The following is a 12421-nucleotide window of genomic DNA, read 5'->3' as shown; positions in this document are numbered from 1 at the left end:
GTCATAATTTCAAAGCTGCACTATAATGTTATTCTGGGGGCAGACTTCATTTGTGAAAGTAATGCCGTCATCGATTTAGGAAGGAGAGAGGTGAAATTTAGGAAGGATGACGGACCGGAATTAGTAGCTCTAAACGAAGAATCATTGGGTCAGACTGGGAGAAGAATGTGTGAGGAAGAAGTCCATTTCACTACCGTTTCTAAGGAGACAGAAGAGGAGATAGAACAGGGAATAGAAGAGGTCAACCAGGAAGAGTGGGATGTCCTCGAGACTGAATTGGGAAAGGCTGTAGAAGATTTAATAAATCAGAAAGTATCAGAATGCCCAGGGACGGCGGAAGAGAAGATGAAGTTGAGGGAACTACTTCTCAAATATCAGGATGTATTCGATTCAAAGCCAGGATGCATTCCAAATTTCAAATATGTGTTGGCTGTAAACAGTTGGGAGCCGTTCAAACGTAGGCCGTATCCCATTCCGGAGAAACATCGCCAGGAGGCTGGAAAAATTATTAAAGAGATGGAAGAAAGTGGGTTGATTTCCAAGGCAAATACTCCATTCGTTAATTCCTTGGTTACCGTTCAGAAACCCGACGGGTCCCTGAGGGTATGCTTGGATGCAAGGGTCGTAAACGACAGACTAATCCCTGAAAATGATAGAGCTCCTCCCATCAAAGAAGTTATTAGGAGGTTTAGGGGCAAGCGCCGCTTCACTAATATTGATCTGACCTCGTCGTATCATCATATAATGCTCGATGAGAAGTCAAGATTGTTTACTGGATTCCTGTATGACCAGCACACGTATGTTTTTAACCGTCTCGCGTTTGGGATAAAAAACGCCGGTGCAGCTCTCATACGCGCCCTAGATCGCAACCTCACCGAACAGGTTAAGGCCATAACTACGCGCTATGTCGATGACATATTGCTTTCGTCGAAGGATTTCGAGGAAAATCTTCATCATCTCGAGTTGCTACTCGAAAATCTCAGGGTGGCTGGTTTTAAGATCAACTTGAAAAAATCAAATTTCGGACAGGAGGAAGTTCTCTTCTTAGGACACATCATTGATGGTGAAGGAGTACGCCCTAACCCAGTGAAATTGCAGGCAATCGACAACTTTCCAAGGCCTATCAAGGTGAAGAACGTCCGACAGTTCTTGGGTATGAGTCAATTTTTCAGTGATCACTGTCCAAATTATACGGAGGTTGTGGCTCCATTGCAAGATTTGCTAGTAAAGAACAATCGATGGAAATGGTCTAGGGAACATGATATTTCTTTTCGGGATACTAAGGAGATGTTAGCTAGAAGTGTGAAGCTAGGGTACCCGAATTTCGATAAGGCCTTTATCTTGCAAACTGACGCTTCCACCGTAGGGATTGGTGCAGTTTTATACCAAGAGGAAGGAGAAGAACCCAAGAAGAAGAACTACTTGGCATTCTTTAGCCGTAAACTTAGGAAACACGAGCTAAAATACAGTGTCACTGAATTAGAAATGCTTGCAATTGTTCAATCACTACAGCACTGGAGAAAGATGATTTTTGGATTCCCTATAACCATTAGGACGGATCACAAGGCCTTGACCTTTGTGATGAAGACGGTAGTTGCTAGCGAGAGAGTAGCTAGGTGGGCACTGTTCATCCAGCAGTTTGATCTGACCATCGAGCACTGTTCAGGAATGTCAAATGTCCTGGCGGATGCCCTAAGTCGAAACCCAAACGATAACGAACATGAGGTGAACTTCGTGGAGTTAACTGACGAAGATAGAACCTTTCTAAATGAGCTGACACGATTACCAGAATGTCAACGACAGGACCAGTTCTGTGGCAGGTTAATTTCGTTGTTGAAGGGAGAACTTCCACATGACGACCCAGGACGTGGAGAAGTTGAGAAGCTAGCTGAGAGCTATTTGTTTGTCGACAACACCTTGTTGAAATTCATAGACAAGGATCACACTAAATCTCGAATTGTGGTACCACCACCACTTAGGAAGGGTCTTATATGGCATGCCCATAGGATAACCGGTCATGGTGGGATTGACAAGGTCACCGCCACCCTTCAGGAAACGTTCACTTGGGTTCATCTACGAGAAGACGTGAGAAGCCTTGTAATTACATGCGACACATGCCAGAGGGTTAAGGCGAACCCGTACCTCATTCGACAGGCGCCGATACCTCTCTTACCAGCTAAACCTCGTGAATTGTTCGCGATGGATATTTACGGAGTCCTTCCCAAGTCACGTAGAGGGAATAGATACATCTTGGTAACCGTGGACGTATTCTCTAAGTTCACATCGTTATGTCCATTACAGAAAGCAAACACTAAATTGGTATTAAGAGCTATAAATAGGACCATAATTCCAGCTATGGGGAAGCCCATGTTTTTGTTAACGGACCACGGTACACAATTTACCTCAGCTCAATTTAAACAGGAGTTGCAAAGGCTTGAAATTCGACATATTCTTAGTTCAGTTCGCCATCCTGAGGGAAACCCGTCAGAGCGAATTATGCAGGTCATCGCGAAGTTCTGTCGGATCTTCTGTGCTCAAGAGCATTGGAAATGGATGGATGTGTTACCTATCATAGAAGATTGCGTGAATAACACAATCCACGAATCTATAGGATGCGTCCCAAATGTGGTTCACTCCGATATTTATCCTTTGAGACCATGGCACGCAGTGGTGAAGTGTCCGAGCGACCCACGGCCGACTCAAGCGATGCGCATTGAAGAGACAGCTAGGCATCTTCGTCAGCAAGCTGACCGACGTTTGAGACGCGTCAAAAATAAGAGATTTCATCGGCCCTTGAAAGAAGGCGAATATGTGCTTGTTCGTAAACCCGCTCTTTCAAAACCTGAGGACAAGTATTACGCGAAGTTTGCACCGTTGTATATGGGTCCATTTAAAGTCATCCAGAGTTTCCGAAATAATTCCTATAAAATCCAGTCGTTAGATGGACGCTCTGAGGCTATTTTCAATGCAGCCAACTTGAAGGTTTATCGCAAACCTGAAGATATGGCGGACCAGGAAGTTAACCTCATTGAATCAGTGGTGGATCAGGATGTGGAACCGCTCGAAGAAAAGCAGGATGACACACTGAAACGATGTAGGGAATGCAGGCAAGTCCCAGACTCTGTGATATTGAGAGCATTTGAGGAGTACTGGAATCTTACAGAGAAAATCTCGATAGAACAGGGAGAATTTGAGGAAGGTTCTGAGGAAGAAGACTTTGACAGCGAGGAAGACTTTGACGGCGAGGAAGGGATAAATAGCTCAGTCGAAAATTCAGTGAACTACCGGGAAGCTGGAGGCATCAACTAATATCCGTACACCAGAAGATGACCAACTGCATAAGAGAGAGGAAAGGAATTTACATTCAAAGGTCATGTTTCATCAGACGTCAAAATTAGAAATTTCGCCATCTGGAGTATTTAAAGGAAATTCCTTGTCACTGCGCGAAAGGAATTCGTGTCTTGGGGGAAATATGAACCCATGACCTTTGTGCCCTAAGAACATTATGCATTATATAACAATTAAATTAAAAGTTGGATTCTTGATAGCATGGATTTGACACGTGACGAGGGGGTGATTACCTTCGGTCCCACGCTCTGGGGTACGTGACGTCAACCACACGTGTCGACGGCGGAAGAATCTCAATTCATTTTTATGAACTATTTCAAAGCGCGTGTACACGGCGTGACCACGCCAAGTCAAAAAAATATAGTGCCTATCAAAGGAGGTCAATCATCTCACAAATCGAACCCGTAAAATTTTTAAATGTCCATGAACACTACCATCAGAAATGTAGCAAGCATGTAGTCACTTTCAAAACTCTTGAAATTACAGTTTAGGTAAGTCAGAAAATTTATAAAATTTTTCTTGGCGGCAAAGGGAGAGACCTGAAGAGAGGGGGTAACTGCTATAAATATGAAGGGACGCCATGACGAACCTTCCTTCTCCGGCATTTGTGATACAAAGCGGACGAAAAATTGTTGAGCTGCTCTGCTAAATCAAACCAACGAAAGTAGACTGAGTTCGACTGCAGATTTTAGCCAGTGTGGCTAAGTCTTGACTCCATGGGGAGATAGTTTTCTTGAGAGAAATAAGTGTATCAGATAGGACGGTCAAAGTACTGAAATATTCTAATGTGATTAAGTAATTCGTGTGCGGGAATAATTATAATCCATCGTGTGCGCTCCGCAAACAAGTGAAGGGTATTTCTTTTTTTTTTATGCTTTATTCCAGGAAACCTGAAGAAACATAATGAGATGTACAGCCATGAATGTAAAGATGGCTAAATAAATGCCAGGGTCACAGGTGAGCCCTAAGACGAATACTGGCGTGGACATGAGGTAGGTGGCTTTCCATCTTACTACCTCTTATATCTTGTCTCGTGATTTCTTGTATTTGAATGGGGATTTACGACGCAGGGGTCACCCCTACTAAGTTTTGTAAATGTGAGGGTACGACTAAAAGAGTCATTTGTTTTATTTTCCACTTGGATAAAATTTTGAAGTCTTGCGAGTGCCATATAATGTTGTAAAAGGTTATTGAATAAGGTTCTGAAGTGATATCACGTCCAATGTAGATCGTCATCCGTGTGAGTGTACTGCCTGTATTTTGTGATGTCAATGTAAGATGTTCATTCGATGTAAAATTCTTCTGTCTGCAATTTTGACGTTAATAATAATAATCCATGGTCACTCATTTTCAATCGAGTGGAAGAGCGCTGTCGGGTGAGAGCCTAGGGTGATGAATTTGGTCACGGAGAGAAACGTTCTTTTTTTTCAATGCCCATTTTAAACTGTGTCTGACTGACAATAAAAAGATCTAGTAGAATGTTTCAGTCATTTCTCGAAAAATCAAGTTATTAAATACGATATCATTTATGCGAAGTTATTCATGATTAATGCATTGTGCGATATTAGACGTCGGTATTTCTAGTGAGGATTTTATTCCAGTTCTTTGTCAATGATAATTGTGGAGCTGGGAAATAGAGGTCAGTTTTGTGAATCAGGTTGGACCTGTCATTGAAGCCGGGACACTGAAGCCCGAGGAGTGTATTATATGAGTTGAGATGAGATGTGCGAATCAGGTTAGAGTCCTGTCATTGAAGCCGGGATATGATAGCCCGGGGAATATTTATAATGTTGGGAATGGAAAGAAATTCATAGAAATCCATAGCGGTATAATTGGCGACGCGTATAATTAGTGTGGGCATCTGGAAGCATAATCTGTGCATTTTGTTGGTTAGAATATCGTATTTGTTTAATCATGTCGGCAGAGTTTAAAGGGAGCATTTTGAGAAGTCAGTCAGGTAGAACGAACCGGGTGGTTTATGTAACTGCCAAGCGAGCATGGGGTGAGAGACCTAAGCGGACAGCGGGGATAATAACGGGAATAGGAGTGGAGTTGAGATTGTACTGTATTCTCGGCCAGGGGATATGTTAAAATGCTGGATTTAGTTGAAATTTCATAGCCGGTAATGATCTAAGTATTGTGAAGTACTGTAATTGGGGACGTAATGAACATTCGAAACCATGAACTTTGAGTATAAGGAACAGAGTAACCCAATTTCAAGGTTGTCCAAAATATAGAGCGATGGTCGTGATGATCGATTTGTCTGCGAGGGGTGTGCAAAATTCATAATGGTAATGACGAGATATGACATCGTAATTATATGGCGAGTTGTTTGGTTTGTACGTAGATTATTAGGATATCCAAGTGTTAATAACGGTTAGGATTAGATTAGATTTTTAAGCACGATACGAGATGAGATATATAGCTGGACCTGAATGATGTAACAAATTCTTTTCCAGCCAGATAAACATCGCAATATTGAATTTACATCACAGCTGCGTAGAAAGTTGTGAAGAAACCAGAGTCCGCGGAGATAAAATTTACTGTTCTTTAACATTTCGATAAATCATTTAAATTTATTAAATTATTAAATTCAGTGAAACCGCATTTTGAAATAACTTTAATCAAGCGAATAACTTGGAGATGCATTCTGGAAATTTTAGTTTGTTTTTCTGGGGAATATTAACATGTAAAGTAACGATTAAGGGGACATATCCGAAGGAAATGGATTTTACTGCCACAAAGTTTGTGAGCATTGTTGTTGTTGTAATTATTGAACTTTGATTGATTGAGCAGTGAATGTGCTGGGGATAGTAAAGTGGAAACTTTGGTCATCAACCGATGTAACTTAATTGTGTTTAGCCTTCAGCCTAGAAACTTGGAGGGTCAGGGGGTCATCAACCTCAGTGACTTAGATTAGGGCCATATGCCATTGTAGCATCATTTCCTTGCGGTCATCATCCACAATGACTTTAAAGTAACTTAGAAGATTAGATGTCGGTCCATGACATAGATGCAGGTCACATCGATTCAATTAAGGGTCCATGCCGTAGAACCACTGTGTGGCACACACCGATTGGACGGCCTTTTTAACCAGAGTCCAGAATTCGTGTTACGAGGGCTGGACCATAACGAATCACTATGATGGTACATGTGGTCTCACATGGAAGCCGAATTTAAGGATTTCCAGACTTTCCTTTCTTAAATGATTAATAATTGAGATAATGGTTTCTAGTAAGATTGCCCATCAGGCAGTTACGTTAAAGTCTCACACCAGTGTTCTGACATTTATGTAAAAATGATTGTGGTGTCCAGTGGACACAATTGACTATGACATCGTTGACATAGTAAATTACTTCATTTCCCTGAATAAATAGGAATATTTTAAATAGACCTTTCATTCCAGTAGATAGATTAGAATTAATGAACCCTACCTTTACCTCAGCAAGTGACGAAGAACCCGAAACGACCCAAGAGACAGATCTCATGAGCGTTGCTGATAGGTAAGGAAGGTAGGTATCCCTCAATAAGGACCTAAAGGGTTCAATATATATATATATATATATATATACAATGTTATTTCTGTATCGGTCATGTCCACAGTAACAAGGAAATGCAATTTTTTACTTTTCCGTAATGTCTGTCTGTCTGTCTGTCTGTCTGTCTGTCTGTCTGTCTGTCTGTCTGTCTGTCTGTCTGTCTGTCTGTCTGTCTGTCTGTCTGTCTGTCTGTCTGTCTGTCTGTCTGTCTGTCTGTCTGTCTGTCTGTCTGTCTGTCTGTCTGTCTGTCTGTCTGTCTGTCTGTCTGTCTGTCTGTACACGCATCACTAGAAAACTGCTGCAGAGAATTTAATAAAAATCGGTATGCAAAGTCGGAGAATAAGTCACTACAATCTAGGCCATAAATAATTTTATTCACGGTGATTGAAATGGTAGTTTAGGAGAAGGCCTAGAATTTAAGTCTCAAATATTTTTATTAGTGGTGGTATCTTAATGAAAATTGGTATGCGAAGTCGAGGAACAAGTCGCTACAATCTAGGCTATAAATAAGTTTATTCACGCTGAGTGAAATGGTAGTTTAGGGGAAGGCCAAAAATGTTATTCTTAAATATTAACGTTATTAGTGGTCCTGTCTCATTGAAAATTTGTATGCAACGTCGGAGAACAAGCCACTAAAATCTAGACTATACATAATTTTATTCACGCTGAGTGAAATGGTACTTTGCGGGAAGGCCTAAAATTTAATTCCCAAATATTTATATTATTAGTGGTCGTATCGATAAATACTACATAACGAAAGTCATATAGAATTAAATTTCCGGCCATTTATGTCTTATACATTTTTACCGTACCAGATATGATAACACAGATATTCATGAATTTGTCTTTTTTTGTTGTTGTTGCTAAGTCCATACCAACACCGAGCCACGAAAAAATGGCTCAACGGAATTTAATGAAAATCGGTGTATAGAGACGGCGAATAAGAAACTACAGTCGAAGCTATAAACAATTTTATTCAGACTGGACCGAGCTCTATAGCTGCAGTCACTTAAGTGCGGCCAGTATCCAGTATTCTGGAGACAGTAGGTTCGAACCCCACTGTCAGCAGCCCTGAAAATGTTTTTCCGTGGTTTCCCATTTTCACACCAGGCAAATGCTGGGGCTGTACCTTAATTAAGGCCACGGCCGCTTCCTTCCCACTCCTAGCCCTTGCCTGTCCCATCGTCGCCGTAAGACCTATCTGTGTCGGTGCGACGTAAAACAACTAGCAAAAAATTCAAACTGGATTAAATTGTAGTTTAGGGGAAAGCGCCTAAAATTTAATTAGTAAATACCTATGTTATTGGTCCTATCGAAAAGTACTACATAACAAAAGTCACAGAGAATACAATTTCCGATCATGTATATTTTATTCATTTTTACCGTACCGACTATGATACGAGTGGTATTTCAGAGTCGGAAGAAAACTAAATGTGAAGGCCTACAATATCGAAAGCGCATAACATTGATGAACAATAACATTACATTGACCATTGTTAGTGGCGGTGTTCTTTATCCCTTATGCTGCCTCTCAACTCCGATAGATGGGATTACTGCTGCGTACCGAATATAATAGCCTGACTGATTACTGGCGGAAAATAGCCGGGGAGTTTGAAAACTTTCTTCTTTCGCATGCCATTCCTCTGGTTCATATATTTTCTGATACAGCTGATACGTAACACACCGGTTCATCATAGTATTCCAGCTGTTCGATCCCCACTCTGACGCGCTGTTTTGAATGAGCAATGTGCATGTTTAAGGCAGAGGCTCACTTAATATTAGTAGTAGTATGGCCTGGTCTAGAATAACATTTTAGGCCTATTCCAAATTATAGCACCACAATTCACTATATGACTCAAAATTCAACCCTAAAAAGAGCCGTTTCTTACGAAAGGCTTCTTCCTCTTAACTTTTATTAAATTCTACATTCATTTTCTTCCAAATTAGCAGTAAAGAGGTGGTTCCTTCTCTGGCTTGGAGGAGAAATTTGCCTCCAAGTCAGATAGATTTTTCCGCCGCCAGTGTAGTGAATTAATATTTACCGACTCATCGTGTACTCCTAGGAAATAGATTAATAAACGGGCATGATTTTTGCCCTGGGAGTATCCACTATTTGACCTCCTCCCCGCCCAAAAACAGACGAAGAGTGTTCACGGATCACGGCTGTCTGCGGCTTGGTCATTCCAGCTTTGAAACTTTAGACTGTAATATCGGAAGCTTAGACCTGTTCGTTAAAAGTCAGAAAATGTGTGGTTTGTGATTTGATCGAGTATTTCATATCAAAGCATTGCTTTTAATTGCGCCATTCCTACTGACATCATTGTAATGTTTGTTCATATGAGTTGGGAAAACCAGTAAGACAGTCTTTCTGAGGATGTAAAAAGGCAGGTGGAGAGCGAGTGTCTACCATTAAAATGAAAGCTTCTCAACCTTATTGTGACTGATGGTATGCAAGCGAGTCTACCATTACCGTGAAAATTCCCTAACTCAGTCTTCATATGAGAAAAGATGTTTGGTGACTTCGCCGTCGCGTTTCTAGAGTAACGTTAAGAGCTTTGCAATTTAATACAGTCTTGCTCACAACGTGTACACTACCCTCCTAACCTAGAATTCTGTATACAATGTAGAATTCCGTAGCGAAGCACGGGTACATCAGCTAGTAATTAATAAACTTGTTATATTGTATTCACACAACATTCCCATGTTTTTGACAGTAAGTCACTGGCGTTTTAAGCTCAGTTGATCCTTAAAGGATCCATAACAGTAGAACATCAGAGGATGCATAATATTTCACTCAGACTGGATATTAATACGTGTATGATGATGATGATGATGATGATGATGATGATGATGATAATTGTACCGGGAGGTACACCTCAACGCCTCGCATTCAAATAAGCGCCCTAATGAACTCCTCTATTGATCAAAAGGTGAAACTGATAACGCAACAAGTTGGAACTTTACTCAGAGGATGTCACCACTGAAGAAATTAAGTAATTTTGTAATTGTGAAGTTTCCTAAACTGACTGAATTTCTCCTTGTTTAGTTTGCTATACACCAAGAAGTTTGGACATTTGTCCACAGATGACACTACCAAGAAACTATGATCATGCACCCTGGTGCAAGGTGAAAGAACTTATAACTTAAAAGAAATTTTGTATTTCTAGGTTGTCCATAAGTGATCTATGGTCATTTATTTTTGGATTGGCAACACTTCTCTTTCCGCTAGTTTTGAATCCGACCAATCATAAATTTAGGTAATTAATTTTCCACCAATCCCACATTTCTTGTTCATTTTGAATCTGCCAATAAAAATTAAGAGGCTGTGTCCTGATTAGTCTTGACTGATCTCGAACCTTCCCTGAGGGTATATAAACTGCGGCTTTTCATGTTTCCTTGTCGATTGATCATCGCCTATCTGTGTGTTTGTGTGTGTTAAGGCAGGAGGCGGGGCCACCTCTTTCTTCAGTCAGCAGAACATCTATAAGGTAATGGCCACATAACTTCATTCTCCCTTGCTATCTCCGCAGCTTTATTCGAGGGGAAGGTCCGAATCTTTAACAATGTAACATTATTTTCTAAAATGTAACTTTCTTTCGGCTAATGTAAAAACTTTATAAAATTTTAACTGTAAATCGGGGGGTAGAGTGTGACTAACCCTCTCTAGCTCCCCTGCATCTTGGTTTGAGATGACTTCGTTTTAGCAACCTTTTTTCTCTGTAATGAATTAAAGTTATTTCCATTCTAGCCACCTCAGTAGTTTGGGACTAGCCCCAGTTTCATCGGCCAAGAGCCATTTAGGATTTCATATTTCATTATCTGGAGCGCAGTGTTCGCCTCCATTCAGTTTGTGTTCGGGCCGTTCATTTAACCTGTTCTATTTCGCAAAAGCCCTGTAGGTTGGGTACTAGATACTGCCCCCTTCTTACCTGGCTACTCAGCCGGAGAACGAGAGTCTCAGTCGCAGACCGTTCGTTTTCTGTCTATGCAAAAAAATTTAAGGGCAGGGATAGCTTAAGGACTAGCGACAATAAAAATAAAAACTAAATAAGGTTTCAAACATTTATTAAAACTAGCACTCTTCACAAAACTCAAATTTGAACAAAATCTTGTGTTTTGTATTTTTAATTTTTTTTTAAAAACATCTTCTCCGCCGGTCTGTCTCGATAATATGGAATTTCTTCCCCCAACATAAATTGACGTAGCGTTTTTCATCAATATCACCTTCATAGAAATTTTTTTAACAATGTAGCGTTTACAATAAATGACTTCGTGAGTTTCATCCACGGGCATGACCCTTTCTTATTCATTTTTTTCTAGTACATCAGACCCTATTCTATCTTATTTTGAAATAAAATTCACTAAAGATTTACATCTCCGTAAAATATGATCAACGCAAAATCACAAAAAATTGATCAGAACACACGCAGTAGACAAGAGATCAAGTCAGAATGTCGTCAAGAAAAATATCCCAATTCCCAAAATAATGGCAAATCACACATACCACATTCACACTAGGATACACGGTAACATTAAATAATATTTACAACAAATACTAGTCCTTGATTATTATTTTTAAATTTTAAACTAAATCATGGAAGATTTCAGATGACGGTATCGGCTAAAGAAATACCATTGCGACGAAATGGAATGTAATGACGTCAGGATATCACTTCAGTAATGAAACTAAGCTCAACAACGATGTTCATGAGAATGTTAGAGATAGATATCATCTGAAATATCATATAGAATGGCATTAACGCAGATTAAAAATAAATGGTCGCGTCTATGGTTCATGAGTTGCGACACTATTATTATCCTCCTAATATCATGGCTATCAGTTAATACGTGCTCCACTCGAAGAAATTATGTTCAACAACATATTCTCTCCACATTAGACTCAATTAATGTATCCATAAATCAAACACCAAGTAATTATTGATCCATTCCCAAGTCCATAAATATATCAAATATAATAACTGTAATAAATACAATTAAAGTAACAAATGCAATAAATGATCCGTCAGGATTCGGCCTATTCTAGGCTCACATTGCCTATTTAGAGCACACATTAATGTCACACAAAAGCAAATAATATTTATACTCATGACTTTATTTTATCTTTTAACCCGAGGTGAAGTTAAATTATTATTATTATTATTATTATTATTATTATTATTATTATTATTATTATTATTATTATTATTATTATTATTGTTATTATTATTATTATTATTATTATTATTAACCGTGCGTGGTCACATATCCGCGTATACTAAAGCTCGATAAAATATCAGATGACTCTAACATGTTTGAAATGCATCCAAAATATCGCAATATCGTCGAGGAAAATCTGACGTAAAGAAACATACTAATAATCTGCCCACATGACTTCAAATAAATTATAATTTCAAATTAAATCATTATTATTGGAGAGGTCTATTGTTTTAATACACTACTGTACTGCTGAATTGGGACAATCAGAATAAATCTCGAAGACATCCACACTGCACTGACTATCTAATAGAGTCCAA

At 39.5% G+C, this 12421-nt stretch overlaps 1 protein-coding gene across 1 annotated transcript in view; it reads left to right on the top strand.

Annotated features, from left to right (window-relative positions):
* LOC136875930 (QRFP-like peptide receptor) overlaps positions 1-12421 on the top strand; it is a 624754-nt gene that overhangs the window by 592861 nt on the left and 19472 nt on the right. The gene's annotated exons all lie outside the window — the stretch shown is intronic.

This window comes from Anabrus simplex, chromosome 6, assembly GCF_040414725.1.
Source record: "Anabrus simplex isolate iqAnaSimp1 chromosome 6, ASM4041472v1, whole genome shotgun sequence".
NCBI lineage: Eukaryota > Metazoa > Arthropoda > Insecta > Orthoptera > Tettigoniidae > Anabrus > Anabrus simplex.
Note: the sequence above shows the minus strand (reverse complement) of the source record. Positions and strands in the feature narration are given on the sequence as shown.